The sequence below is a fragment of the Danio rerio genome, chromosome 18 (genome assembly GCF_049306965.1).
Source record: "Danio rerio strain Tuebingen ecotype United States chromosome 18, GRCz12tu, whole genome shotgun sequence".
Classification (NCBI taxonomy): domain Eukaryota; kingdom Metazoa; phylum Chordata; class Actinopteri; order Cypriniformes; family Danionidae; genus Danio; species Danio rerio.
In genome coordinates, this window is record NC_133193.1 from 11512501 (window position 1) to 11526943 (window position 14443).

The 14443-nt window shown below is 35.9% G+C and overlaps 1 long non-coding RNA gene across 4 annotated transcripts in view; it reads left to right on the forward strand.

The window, feature by feature from the left end:
• The window catches only part of LOC137488255 (uncharacterized), a 431442-nt gene that overhangs the window by 76398 nt on the left and 340601 nt on the right, over positions 1-14443 (forward strand). Inside the window, exon 3 of one of the 4 annotated variants that reach the window (XR_012393967.1) lies at positions 7117-7874. The exons of 1 other annotated variant lie outside the window; for it this stretch is intronic. This is a non-coding gene — a long non-coding RNA (uncharacterized lncRNA). Of the gene's footprint in view, positions 1-4195; positions 6300-7116; positions 7875-14443 lie in introns of those variants that run through there. 2 more of the 4 variants (XR_012393966.1, XR_012393969.1) reach the window with 2 other exon arrangements.

Here is a 14443-nt window from a genome sequence, read left to right on the forward strand (position 1 = left end):
ACTAGGAAGGCTGGTTTTCCTTGTTTTGGTGAGATTATAGGTTGGCAGGTGTCTTGTGTTGGGTGTTGTGCAGCTGAAGGTGAACAATCTAGGCACTTCATTAGAGCGTCTGAAGGCCTGATTGTTTTTAAAGGTCAGGTAAAGAGGGAAGCCTCGCAGGGTTGCTTGATCTCTCGCGTTCCTCAGTTTTTGATCCGAGGTGTTGCTATGGAAAAATCTTCTTCCAGACACTTGTGGGCAAAGGTCAGACCTGAACGACTGACTGTTATCATACATGAAAAGAGAGAGAGAGAAAAAAAAAACATGCACACACACACACACATGCAGAGAAGGAGCTGTTCTTCTTGATATTAGAAGTCCACCTTCACACTTATGGCTGGCAGAATGAAAATCTTCCGCCAACACCACCAAGAACAGAATGAGTTTGATTCTGTCATTAGACAGGTTGACAAAAATACTTTATAAATACTTAAAAATACTTTATAAATTCTTAAATACTTTAATACTTTTATACAAAAATTCATGTATTTCTTGATTTTTTTGGATGATGGACGAATTTTATCAAAGAAAATGGCAGCATTTTAAGGGCCCTATCCTACACCTAGCTCTATGTGTTCGGTGCGATTTGTTGCCGTTTTCAGAAAAACGCAACCCTTATTTTAATGTTTTGCACCACATTGTTTATATAGCAAATCCATTTGTGCCACTTTGTGGACTATGGATTTTATGGTCTAAAAAGGAGGTGTGTTAAGGTATATTGCTGGTGCAGAGCTATTTTGAGAAACTGAAATAGACTGCGCCATTGACCAACTAAAAGCTGGTCTAAAGTCCAGTGCAGAGCACATTATTTATTTGCCTTTTCAGGTCCAAAGGCTTACACATTGCTTAGGACACACAGGATGTACAGCAATAGGGGAATTACCAACCTACGTCACACGGGTTCAACTGTGCATACCGGTTGCAAAAAAAGACTAGTTGCAATAGCAGACATGTTGTGTTGTGTGGTAGGATTCCAAATTGGAGGTCCAAAAATAAAAAACTTAAATTTTACAGTACACCATATACTACTGTTTAATACCAACCGCAGATGTCTTTAGCTGACAGCCATCATAAGAGCTAAATGGAGTGAGGACCTAATTAAAAATGCTTGACTCTGCAGATCTTATTTCATATAAGGTAAGTTCACACTATGCTGAATCATACACATTACTCTTTTTTTTTGATTGCAACAATCATTTTAGCAAAAACAGTTAAATCTGGTGAATTAAACTGCGGACACTGAATGCTTAGAATGAAATATAAAAATGTACGTTCACCCTGCCGTACAGGTGCAGTTCGCTGTTAGTAGAGCTGTAACGATACACGATAGGAAATCGAAATCGCGACACTCAGATCTACGATCCTGTGTCGCGATGTGATAAGGGAGAATTGCGACACACCCCGTGACTACGTTTCCAATAACATCATGCGTGCCTGCAAAAGTTGAGCTAGTTGAAGAAGAACGTGAGGAAACACTTTTTTTCCCGCTCGACATTACGAGCACTGCTCCGTTTAAGCCCTCGCAATATGCGTTTAGCCTGGAGAGCTCGCACGGAGCTCTTAGTAAGGGACCGTCTGAATGTGTCAGGAATATCAAAAACAAAACCAACTTAACCCCGCTTGACAACAGACAACGGCAGAAACATTGCCAATGCTGTCAAAGCATTGTTGTTAATGTGGCTGCGCAGAGAGGGATGGGCGTTCCCCAGATGCCCCGACTCCTCTGCAGAGGAAACTTTTCTGTTACCGTGCTGTGCGCTTTCTGTTTAACCCTTTGGGAGTTAACGTTACGTGTTGACTGACAGGTGCGCGATGCGTGAGGCCAGGAAACAGGACGAAGCTTTCAGTTAAGATGAACACAGTTTCTATAATTATACTTTATTTAGAGATAAAGGTATATGGCTCTGTATATAATCACTCTATCTTGCTGGAGTTTATAGCCGTTTCGCTTTACTTCAGGACGCATTATTGCCGCTCTGAAGGTCTAATCGTTAATTTAAGTTATCCAGAGCTGTATGAATATACAAATCTTGAATATCATATTATTAAATATTACAATTTTAACAACATATACAGCAACACTTTTGCACAATCGATACCCAGCTGATTCAGTCGTTTCATAAGAGGACTGCGCTTCTTCTCTTACTTTGTTTATTATAAAATTAATAGTAAAATTAATAGTAATCTGACCGGTTAACCGTTAATAACCAATTAATGAGCGGCGGTTGTCGGTTAGCAAAATTAACCGAAATGAGCATCCCTAGTAGCCATTTAATTTACTTTTTATATGTAAGAGAACTTGATTGAAAAAGAATTTTCAACATGCTTGAACCATCTACACAGTGGAGTTTAGTTCTGTTTGATTTTTCAACAGTATTTTGTTACAAAGAAAACAAAAGTAATATAGCTTTGGCTATTTATTTATTTTATATATGGCTATTTATATTGTCAATAATTTGCATAGTTAATATTGTTATTTGATGTTTAGTTTATAAAGATTTTTCAAATGTTATTTAATAAAAAATTGTTTTAAAAATCTTTTTTTTTCCCACCCCACACGAAAAAAAAAATCGTGATAGGAACCGAATCGTGGGTCAAAAATCGTGATACGAACCGAATCGTGGGTTTGGTGTATGGTTACAGCCCTAGTTTTTAGCACTACAAAGTTTTGAATCTGGTAATAATGAAACATTATTTTGTGCACATGACCACACAGAACTAACCTGTTGGCATTCAAAGACTTTCAGGCATTTAACTTTTCTCTTGTGAAATCAGTTGGAGTTTTCCATGAGACACAATGCTTAATTGGTGCAAATGGACCCAAAATGTGCCAATAAAATATCCCCTAAACCATTACACCACCACCACCAGCTTGAACCGTTGATACAAGGCAGGATGAATCCATACTTTTATGTTGTTGATGCCAAATTCTGACCCTACCATCTGAATGTCGCAGCAGAAATTGGGATTCATCAGACCAGGCATCGTTTTCCAATCTTCTATTGTAAACTTTTGGTTTGCCTTTGCGAATTGTAGCCTCAGTTTCCTGTTCTTAGCTGACAGGAGTGGCACCCGGTGGGATTTTCTTTTGCTGTAGCCCATCCGCCTTAAAGTTCGACATGTTGTGAGTTCAGAGATGCTCTTCTGCATTCCTCGGTTTTAACGAGTGGTTATTTGAGTTACTGTTGCCTTTCTATCAGCTTGAAATAGTCTGGCCATTCTCCTCTAAACTTTCCCATTAAGTTTTTTGCATCCACAGAACTGCCCCTCAATGATATTTTTTTCTCTTTTTCAGACCACTCTCTTTAAACCCTAGATATGGTTGTGTGTGGCAATCCCAGTAGATCAGCAGTTTCTAAACTACTTAGACCAGCAGGTCTGGCACCAACAACCATGCCACATTCAAGGTCACTTACTGTAAATCGCCTTTCTTCCCCATTCTGATGCTCGGTTTGAACTGCAGCAGATCATCCTGACCATGTCTACATTTAGAAATGCATTGAGTTGTTGCCATGTGATTGACAGATAAGAAATTTGCATAAACAAACAGTTGAACAGCCTAATAAAGTGGCCGGTGAGTATATATATATATATATATATATATATATATATATATATATATATATATATATATATATATATATATATATATATATATATATATAGTTATTTATATATATATATATATGTATATTTATATATATATATGTATATATATATATATATATATATATATATATATATATATATATATATATATATATATATATATATATATGTATATATATATATATATATATATATATATATATATATATATATATATAGTTATTTATATAGTTATATATTATATATTATATTATATATTATAGTTATATATTGTATATATATATTATTTGATTGAAGCCAGAAATGTTATTATATCGGGATATATATCGCCATGGGGGAGATGACTTATCTTGGGATGTGAGATTTTTGTCACATCACCCAGCCCTAATCTTTTCTAAACCAGTCTACATTTTCCGTCATATTTCTATGGGTCTCAAGATTGATTATACTATATCTAGGTGTGTCCTGGAATAATACAGTTTGTGAACCCCTGCCCTAAACTCCCTTATTCAGTGATGAGCAACTAATTTTTTTCCCCTCTTCCTAGTTTCAGAGGTGTTAAATAGCCTGGCTGATGTGATGTGGCCTGTGGCACGTGCGTTTGCCCCGCTCGGAGACCGCAGTGCAGAGGACCAGCCGTCAGCCACGCACAACTTTAAACCCGTTTCCAGGCAACCAACATGCCTACAAATCGACGGCAACTTCCCTCGACAAGTCCCTTTGTTAGTGCAGTCACGATTGTAGAGGAAGGGCTGAAGAGTGAAAAAACAAAAAAACAATAAAAAAAAAACGTGAAACATTCAATTCTTTTGTGACGTCTGAAAGTCGAAAGCTGCATTGGCAGAAGATGAGTCATCATATGAGAGTGTTATAAGTGAAACTATCAGGATGCATTCAAACATCGGCTATAATGGTGACTTTTGACAGCATGGAGACGTTTCTGAAGAGTAATTGACTGAAAAAAATGAAGTGCTGTTATTCACACTTTTGGTGTTCGGTATGCATCATTACGTGGCATCGTAAACATAGTTAAAATGATGTGCATACTGTTTTTCCAAGTCATAAAATAGATTTGTGTGATGAACAAAGCACCGTTTTAGTTTTTATTTACTGAAAACCTGCTTTTCAAGGAAGCTATTAGCAGCTAAGACAGAGTCATTTCAGTCGGTTAAAGTTGACAGCTGAATCACTCTTATGAATGAATGATTCGTTTTTTTCAATGAAGCAGTTAATCCGATTTACATAGAAAAAAAGAAAAGCCTCATTCATAAATTGGACATGGCTGCATTGCATCAAGGTTTTCAGCTTTTTTTGCTTTTTTGCACGTTTACTGTACATGACCTGTTAACACTCAGAACAATGCTGTTTTAAAATAAATCAGAGAAAGGATGATTGAATGTAAATAAATAAAAAAAACACACAACGTTTAAATTTAACCACAAAAATTTATTTCAGTTTTATTTATTATCTGAGTCTAAACGATCTTTTATTTTGAAAAATGACCATATTCTCATGCTTATCTCGGTCACTTAAGCACTAAACTTTAACCCACAGGCAGCAAAATGAGTAAGAAACCTTTGTAAAGTTACTTTGTTAAACGGCCCAGTGAAGGACCCACAAACGGCCAAGGAATGGATCCGTTACCCATTTTTCAGCAAACCAGGTGAATCCACCATGTCCGTGCAAGAAGATCAACTGCTGGAGATCACAAATGATAGGATTTGAACAGTCTTTCAGGGACTGTTCGCATATTGCGTCTATTCTAGAGTTTGTGCAAGTTCAGTGTTTCCAATAGAGGTGTGTGGCTTGCGCACCAGTTAAATAAATCCTGCGAGCGTTCTGCGAGTCATGTGAAAAGGACTGACCAATCAGCTTTAGCTTGTATGGAATATACACGTATCTAATTATCTCACCTAACACCTAAAATCTGCAGTGCTTTGTACATTTTCCCATAAATAAAACTTGTATCTGAGTGACAGCAATGCTTCATCACCTTGTCTTCCTCAGAGAAATCGATTGGTGGTCACCTTGCAACCTACAACCCAAGATTAATTTGTAAATTGTAGAGTATTGCAAGCATAACAAATGTGTTTATATGTAGGGTTCGGTCAATATATTTTTTTCTTGTTAAAATCTTTTATCACATTATAAAGAATTATCATGATATTGAAATAAGCTTCAAATAAGATTCCTTCAACAGGTATAATTACCAAAAATACTTTGAAAATTGTTTTAACACTTTAAAATCAATTAGTAAATGTTAGTAAATGCATTAAAATCAACAGTGAAAAAATAACTTTCATAGTGTTAAAGTTAAATAAAAATATCACTGGAGTTTTTTTATAAAACAGTTATGACTTTTGATGTTACTGGCATTAACTAAAAAAAAAAAAAAGGCATGATGAAAGATTAATACATTATCTTGTAGCTGCCAGTTTATTGACTTTAGTTAATTCAACTAATGTTAACAAATGGAAAATTACTATAGTATACTGCAAATACAACAATCTGAAGATTCTTAGATATATATTCTTATATTTATATTATTGTTCACAGTATTTTTTCACGGTATTTTTAAGTGTCACAACCCAGGCACAGTGGAAATATGTGCCCAGGGTTACATTCTTGAAAATCAATAAATATGTACCCTTAACTATGTTTCCTTGCAGTTTTGTTTTCATAAATCCATAAGTGCTAGAGGTGTGAACCTACACTAGTCTCACGGTTCGGTTACGATTATCATGCCATCGATTCGGTTCAATTCGATATTTCGATGCATCACGGTGCATTGACGGTGCTTTCCATACACAGTTTTATATTTTCTTCACAGCAGCATTTCTTGTATTAAAATGTATGAATATATTTATATTTATATAATATTTATAATACAATTTTGTCATTTAATACAAACAGTCAGATATATAAACGCTGTGTACATTTTTTTCTTGGCGTCCATTAAAGAAGATGGTTGACTTATGCATATTATATCAGCTTGATATCAACTGACCCACCCACCCCCTTCATAAACCTAACTCATAGTGTTTTCAAAAGCAAACTAAAAGAGAAAAGCCATCATGGCCACATGCTTTTGCCAGGGTATTACACTGCACTTTTTTGGGTTTTGTTTTACCTGTTTTCTAGAATTGTCTTTAGCAGGACTCTGCTCTGCCTTTTCCTCCTAAGTCTGGCCATTATGTACCCCAAGGCACATATTGTTGAAATAACCATTAAATAGTAATTAGGAAAAAAATATACAGGGGGGCTAATAATTCTGACTTCAACTGTATGTCTATAAGCATGAAAAATTAAAAGCATGATCAATCTTGCGTTTACAATTTTAACAAACCTATGAGAGTGAGTTAATAAAGGCATTATTAAAAATTTGGACCGTTTACATTTTAATAAATCCCTTTGTTTCTTAATACAATGGTATTAACACTTATGTGTTTTTTTTTCTCCACTTTGCAGTGGTGCGGCCCAAGAGAGGGTGCAAGTGCTGCCCTTCTTGTGTAGTTGCTTTGTGCAGTAAGAGCTGACTCACTGTTTGCTGGTTCAGTGGGAGGATTTGGGCTCTGTGTGGGGGAAGGCCAGAGATCGGGTCTCCAAGGGGGGAGGCGGATGATGTGGTGGTCTTACGCAATCAAACGCCGCCTCTCACTCCTCACCAGCCCAAGTGAGCATTATCAGCATCATCCACAGATTGCCGCGGGGCAAGTGTTGTTTCCAGGCTTATGCTATCTGGGTGGGTTTTGTACAAACACAATATTAATATCTAATACCCACAGTGTCTCCCTCCGCTGTATTGTAGCATGTCAAAGTTTTCCAATACAAGTTCAGAAACTCACGAATCATGGTGGATGGGTCACAGAACAGCATGCACAATGAATACAGAGTGAATTTACAACCCAAGCTTATTGGAAAATGTGCCTGTGGCAACATGATAGGATTCTTAAATGTTTTGCGAGACTTTAAAAAGGAAATGTACAGCTGAAGTCAGAATTATTAGCCCCCCTGTTTATTTTTTTCTAATTACTGTTTGACAGAGAGAAGATTTTTTCTACACATTTCTAAACATAATAGTTTTAACTCATTTCTTTTTTTGTTTTATATATATATATATATATATATATATATATATATATATATATATATATATATATATATATATATATATATATATATATATATTTTTTTTTTAACCTTTAATTAAGATAGGACAGTTGAGGTTACAGACAGGAAAGCATTGGGAGCAGAAAGAGGGTTAGGGTAGGCAAAGGACCTCGAGCCGGGAATCGAACACGGGTCACCATGAGCATCATGGTGATATATGTCAGCGCACTCAACCACTAGGCTACTGGTGCTGAAATAACTAATTTCAACACAGTAAATAATAATTGACTATATATTTTTCAAGACATTTCTATTTTCTACACAGATTAAAGTGACATTTAAAGGCTTAGGCAAGTTATTGTATAGTGATGGTTTGTTCTGTAGACTCTTATAAAATATAGCTTAAAGGGGCTAATAATTTTAACCTTAACATTGTTTAAAAAAAGATTAAACTGCTTTTATTCTAGCCGAAATAAAACAAATCAATGGGGGTATCAATGCTGAAATGATACGCTGTGCAGCCCAGACTTGAATATTGGTTAGTTGTCTTTACTTCTTTTCTGTCCATGGCCAAAAACTTGCTCTCACATTGTTAGTGCTGTTTAAATAAATTGTATATAGATATAAAAACTAATTGAAACAAAATAGATTGTTGCATGTTTTATGATATGCTGTAATAAATTTGAATGTGCATTGTTTTACTTATTATTTACCATATATATGAAGACATTACATGAAACATTACGTCCTGAATATTTACTGGAAAGTTCTTAAAGTCTTAGAAAAGTTCTGGAATTTTAGTAGTAAACATGTATCAACCCTGGGCTAATAATGCTGACTTCAGCTATATATTTGAAATGTTAAAAGTATGTCATTTGTTTTCCAAATAAGTCTGACAATGTGTTATGTTTGATATTGTGCATATCAAGGTTAGAAATGAAGTGTACATTGAGTGGTGTTAAAAAAAGTGTAATGTATTGTTTGAAAATAAGTCTCTTTTTCCCTTGTGTATCTTCTTTCTCTTTGCTTTAAGTTTTTCCGGTGTAGGTCATACCAAATATAATTAAGATAAAACTTTACACCAGAAACACAAACTATTAATCATGCTTATGACTTGAATAAAATATTACCATTGAAACCATTTTTTTCATGCAATTCCTTGCCACAACTTTTATTTTTTATTTTGTTATTGTGTTTGTAGTCACTGACTTTTATCATAAAGTTCTCTGTTCTCTGACACCAAAGATAACACACACACTCTATCAGTTCTTTTTCAAAAGGCTTTCTTTTTCTCAAAACAGCAGTTTTCAAAGCAGCTTTCTGTGTGCCACCATTCTTGCCACTTTAACCCCTTTCGACCTGAATTATGTTCTAAAAAGTAAGTTTCTGAAACATGTAAAAGTATGTTTTCACAGTTCTTGAGGCTCCTATAAATGAAACTAAATTATAATAATAAAAATGTAACACCCTTTAAGTATATATTTTTTGTCCATTTCTATCAGGTCAGAATAGTTGTACATCCCGAACATGATACATACATAAAATACAAAAAAAAAAAAAAGAAACATAAAAAGGTATTTTATTTATTTTAATTTATTTTAAAAAAATAATGTATTTTCAAAATCCCAAACTTTAAGATTGTAACATTTTTACTTTAATTTTGAGGTTTTTGTTGTACAGATTGCATCGTTTATAACAAACTTTATCTTCATTTTCCTTATCACTCCGCATAATGTCCACATTTGAGATATTTACATCTGTTTAATGCTGACCAATTTTAAGATCTGTATATTCTGCAAATGAAACTGTTTCAGCAATGAATTAGTACATCGATATAGATTTTTTCATATATAAAAATTTAATCATCATTACTGGAGTTTTAATTTCGTTTACAGCTCTTAAACCCATTGGACATCCTAATGGACAGACAGATATTTGAAAAAAAAAACAAAAAAAACACTGATCTAAAGCTTGCAATGCTACAGAAGGTTTTAAACTTTAATTAGTAAGTGCAATCCCTCTTTTCTTTTTTTACATACAATCTATGAAATACTGGCAAACATATCAACAAATCTGAACAAAAACATTGTATATGTGGTTTACCTCTGTGTCTGGAGAGAAGTGATGCCATGCAGCTTTTCAGTGTAGTTTATTATTATTATTATTATTATTTTTTTTAAATTACAACAAGTTGAATCTTACTGCCATTTGATTGGATGACAATTGTCCAGTCTCATGGACTGTAGCCTTTAAATAAGATGAAATGATCAGGAACCACAATAAATATAGGCGGACATGTCATGTTTATTGTAATGGACACAGGGTAGACAAATTCTTAAAATAGAAGTTATCTTGATTGTTGGTCAAATAGTTTTACTCTTGGTTATTAATTTGCATTTTCATTTCAGATGAATTATCAGTTATCAATCAAAGTTCATTATCAATGTTACTGTTCACCATTCATTTGCATATGTATATATATGTGTGTGTGTGTGTGTGTGTGTGTGTGTGTGTGTGTGTGTATATATATATATATATATATATATATATATATATATATATATATATATATATATATATATATATATATATATATATATATATATATATATATATGTTATCAAGATGATTTCAGCTTGGTGTTATTTTTAGGACTGTGCTATCCTTTTGTGTTGTTATAGTCAACTTTTTTTTGTTGTTATAGTCAATGGCCTTGATGTAAACTGGCCTTAAGCCATGTTAATGTTAACAAAAGCAAAAATGAGAGAAAAAAACTCTGGTTGCTGAAGCAACCTTGGTAACTTCTAAGTCTTTGAGAATTTTTTTTTGTGAGTCACAATATACAATGTTCTGTTCTGAAAGTTCAGTATCAGGTGAGTTTCATCAGAAAATCCATATACTGGGTATATGATGCAAAGTTGTATTCTAATTGTATACTAAAATCACACAATCATAAAAGCATTTTGAGCTCATAACCTTCATTCATTTTCCTCAGACTTAGTCTCTTTTTCAGAGGTCACCACAGTGGATTGAACCGCCAACTATTCCAGCATAAGTTTTAGGCCATGTTTAAACTAAAACGTTATTGTTTTAAAACACTTAAGTTTTGCTATGGTTACGCCTTTCGTCCACACTACCCCAGCGTTTTCGAGCACCTAAAGCGGAGCATTTTGAAAATGCTGAAGACGCCATTTTGGTTTTAAAAATCTGCTGCTCCATGTCAGTGTGGATGAGAAAAACAAAGACATCTACAGTACAATGGAGGGAATATTTCCCTCAATATTAAGTACACAAAGTTCAGACTTTGCAAGATTAATATAGAAAACAAACTCCAGAAGACTTGTCGGGTAACTCTTCACAGGGAACAGTGTACTTTATAACCTCATTGGCATCACCTTGGCAACAATGTTTCTCGTTCTTATCAATAGGATGAAAACATAATATAAGGAACTGCCTATTTCCCTGTATGCATATTTACAACAAAATGGAGCCTTTTATTTTAAGTGAAAAATATGAAATATACCGTCTTATATCAGTTTTAATAATCAATAATGACCATTATAAAAGTATAACGTACAATAAGTAACAACAGTACGCGGTAACAAATTAATATATAAACTTATCTTTGCACTCAGTCATAACATGTTACCTGAGAACAAGTAATAGATTCGAAAGACCAAAGTCAGGGAACATGTTGTTGGATATAGACAAGATGAATTAAATATGACGTTTAACAAATATAGTGAGAATTGATCCAGCGGTAGATTCTTGATGAACTGTCTGACGTGCACAGCTCTCACCTGGGGATCTGTGCTCAAAGCACCCGCTGACTGCCTAGAGCTCTTATATCAGGATGTGCGTATGGTCACGTGATCTGCATTCTAAGCAGTGTAGTGAGGACAGAGAGCTGTTTAGAAACGCTAGGTGAAACGCCAGTGTGGACGTGGATTGTTTATGGCCAATTTAGTTTAAATTCACCTATAGCCGTGGTTCCCAAAGTGGGAATCGCAGGACAATGAGGAATGGGTGGTCGCTTGGTGTTTTCCAAAATTCTAAATAATCAAACTATTAGAATTAAAATATTTAATCTGTAACCTACAGGAGAAAATAAATAGTAGGTAATAATTAAATAAAAAAATAACATGTACTGTACATAAAAAAGCAGTCAGCCTTTTGCTTTTATTTATTTTTTCCATTGGATTGTGAGATTACATTATATTAAAGACACAGCAATGATGTCAGATACAGCAGATTGATTTGATGGCACCAGATTAAACTTAACATTAAAACACTAAAAATGAATACAGGCCTCAACTGAACATGGAGGATGGTCTTCCGAGTGGAGGTCTCCAAAATTATACCAAGATTAGACCTAGGCCTATTAGTGTGTGTTGGGCTATTAGTGCTTATATATTTATAACCACTGGCATTTAAAGTCACTGGCATTGTATTTTTGGGGGTCACGGGATAAAAAGTTTGGGAACCCCTGACATATAGGGCATGTCTTTGGATTGTGGGAAAAACCGGAGTACCCGAAGGAAACCCACGCCAACATGGGAAGTACATGCAAACTCTAAAAAGAAATGCTAACTGACCCAGCAGGGACTTGAACCAGCGACCTTTTTGCTGTGAAGTGACTGCTAACCACTGTGCCACTGAGTTCATAACAATATTGTGCAAAATAACTCTTTATTAATAATCGATATTCTACTCCTGTAACTGTAGTTTATGTGACAGAACAAAGATTGATGTAATCATGCCTTAACGCCCTATTCACATGGGGCTTCAGCGTCAACGCTTGACTGAAGGCGTGTCTGAAGTTGGAGCTGAAACGATCGTCATAGAAGCGTCAGCCAATGAAATTCAGTCAGCAATAGGCCACTGTCTGAGCTGGTGTATTTGCATACAGCGATCTGATTGGCTGACGCTTCCGTCGGCGCTTGAAAAGTTGAGCTGGTCCCAACTTCTGCAGCGAGGAACGCTCCTGAAGCGGCGCCGACGGATCCACAATGCAGTTCGGCAACGCCTGACGTCACCCATTCAAAGTGAATGGGAAGCGTTGACGCTGATGCCCCGTGTGAATAGGGCGTTAGTCTCTTCTCGCCTGAAAATTGAGACTGGTTTTGCATCAATCGTTCTAATCTAAAGTCTTGCTTTCCAATATCAGCCAACAACTCTGGCGGAGCTCCTTGTGTTAATTAACAAACCTGGCCTGGTTTTTTTGGGTGGTTAATTATATCATTTGAATTGCGCAATCTGCTTTCTCTACTTTCTTTGTCTTTTCTCCTCTCCGTCTCTTGTTTCCGGAGTCGTTCGGTGGCATAATGCTCCAGGATACGCAGTGATGCAAGACCAGAGAAATCTGTGTTCCCAGACTGAGGTCGGTTTGAAGACACAAGGTGCCTGGCTGATAAGGAGAAGTCTACTGACAGTCTCTCGTGCGGACTTCATGCCGGTGCCGTGGTTATGACTGAAAAGTTTCCGATGTGCCAGGTGGCGCCCGAGGTCACAGGTTTTTGCAAAGGCATTGATGATGCCACCTCTGGTCTGAAGCAGAAGCAAATGAACTCCAGCTAGTAGAAAAAGACTCATCTCTGATTTGCCTCCCGCTGAAGCGTTACACCCTCCAGCGTGATGTGCTCTGCCTTTATATAACCCTGGCCCTCAGACGCTTGCACTTGAACAAAAATCGACTGACTCTCGCAAGGGGATACACCACAGAAAGAGGTTCTCCCTTTGGTTTGTGTGAGAACTGTGTCACTTGTTTAAAAGAGATTGCAAAATCGTGACTGGTTTTAATCTGAAGGCAGAGAGGGAATATTTAACCGCTCCCTGCGTGCTTCTTTGTATGACTCCAGTGTATTTGGCTCCTTTTCAAAACTGTTCTCTCCTTTTGCAGATTTTCATTTCTTTCAGGGCTAAAGCTGTTCCATTTTCCCATTAAGTTTCCTCTTTGTACGCTCAATTGTCAGCCCGTTCGACTTCTTACCTACCTGCGCACTGTGAAATGCATTGCTCCGAGAAATGCAGATTAATTTACAATGAGATTTGTATTTCAAACCATGACAATGAAGGCATTAGCCTTTTAGCGGGGTGCTATTATGTAAGCTTATGGCATGCCAAACTTACCCTGGCTTCGGTTTGGGCTGTTTAATTGCGAACATGCGTAAATGAATATGTATGTGTCTGTATTCGCATCCTTAGAGGAAATAATCTTCAGAATGAGAGCGAACGAGCAGGTCAATGTGCATGTTTTTCAACCTACACTCGTTGTCAAAACTATAGCTCCGCCCCAAATTATGTACGTTTTATTATATCATTGTTATTTTACTATATGATTATGTAAGTTTGGGATACTCAAACATCTAAAAATTATATTTATCATTTAATTAAGTGATGTTTATTTATAATTAATTTCAAGAGGATCACATGCTTATGTTTGACCACGGTATTAGCTATTATGTGGTTTACCAATCAGACGATTCCAAATGCGCATAAATAACCAGATTTCCGTACCTTTCCTAGTCATCTTTGCCGTGAATACACCATCCACTCCTACTCCTCCCCCTCTTTAATCCAGGACAGGGCGGTACAGTGGCTTAGTGGCTAGCAATGTTGCCTCACAGCAAGAAGGTCGTCGGTTCAAGTCCCGTCTGGGCCAGTTGGCATTTCTGTGTGGAGTTGA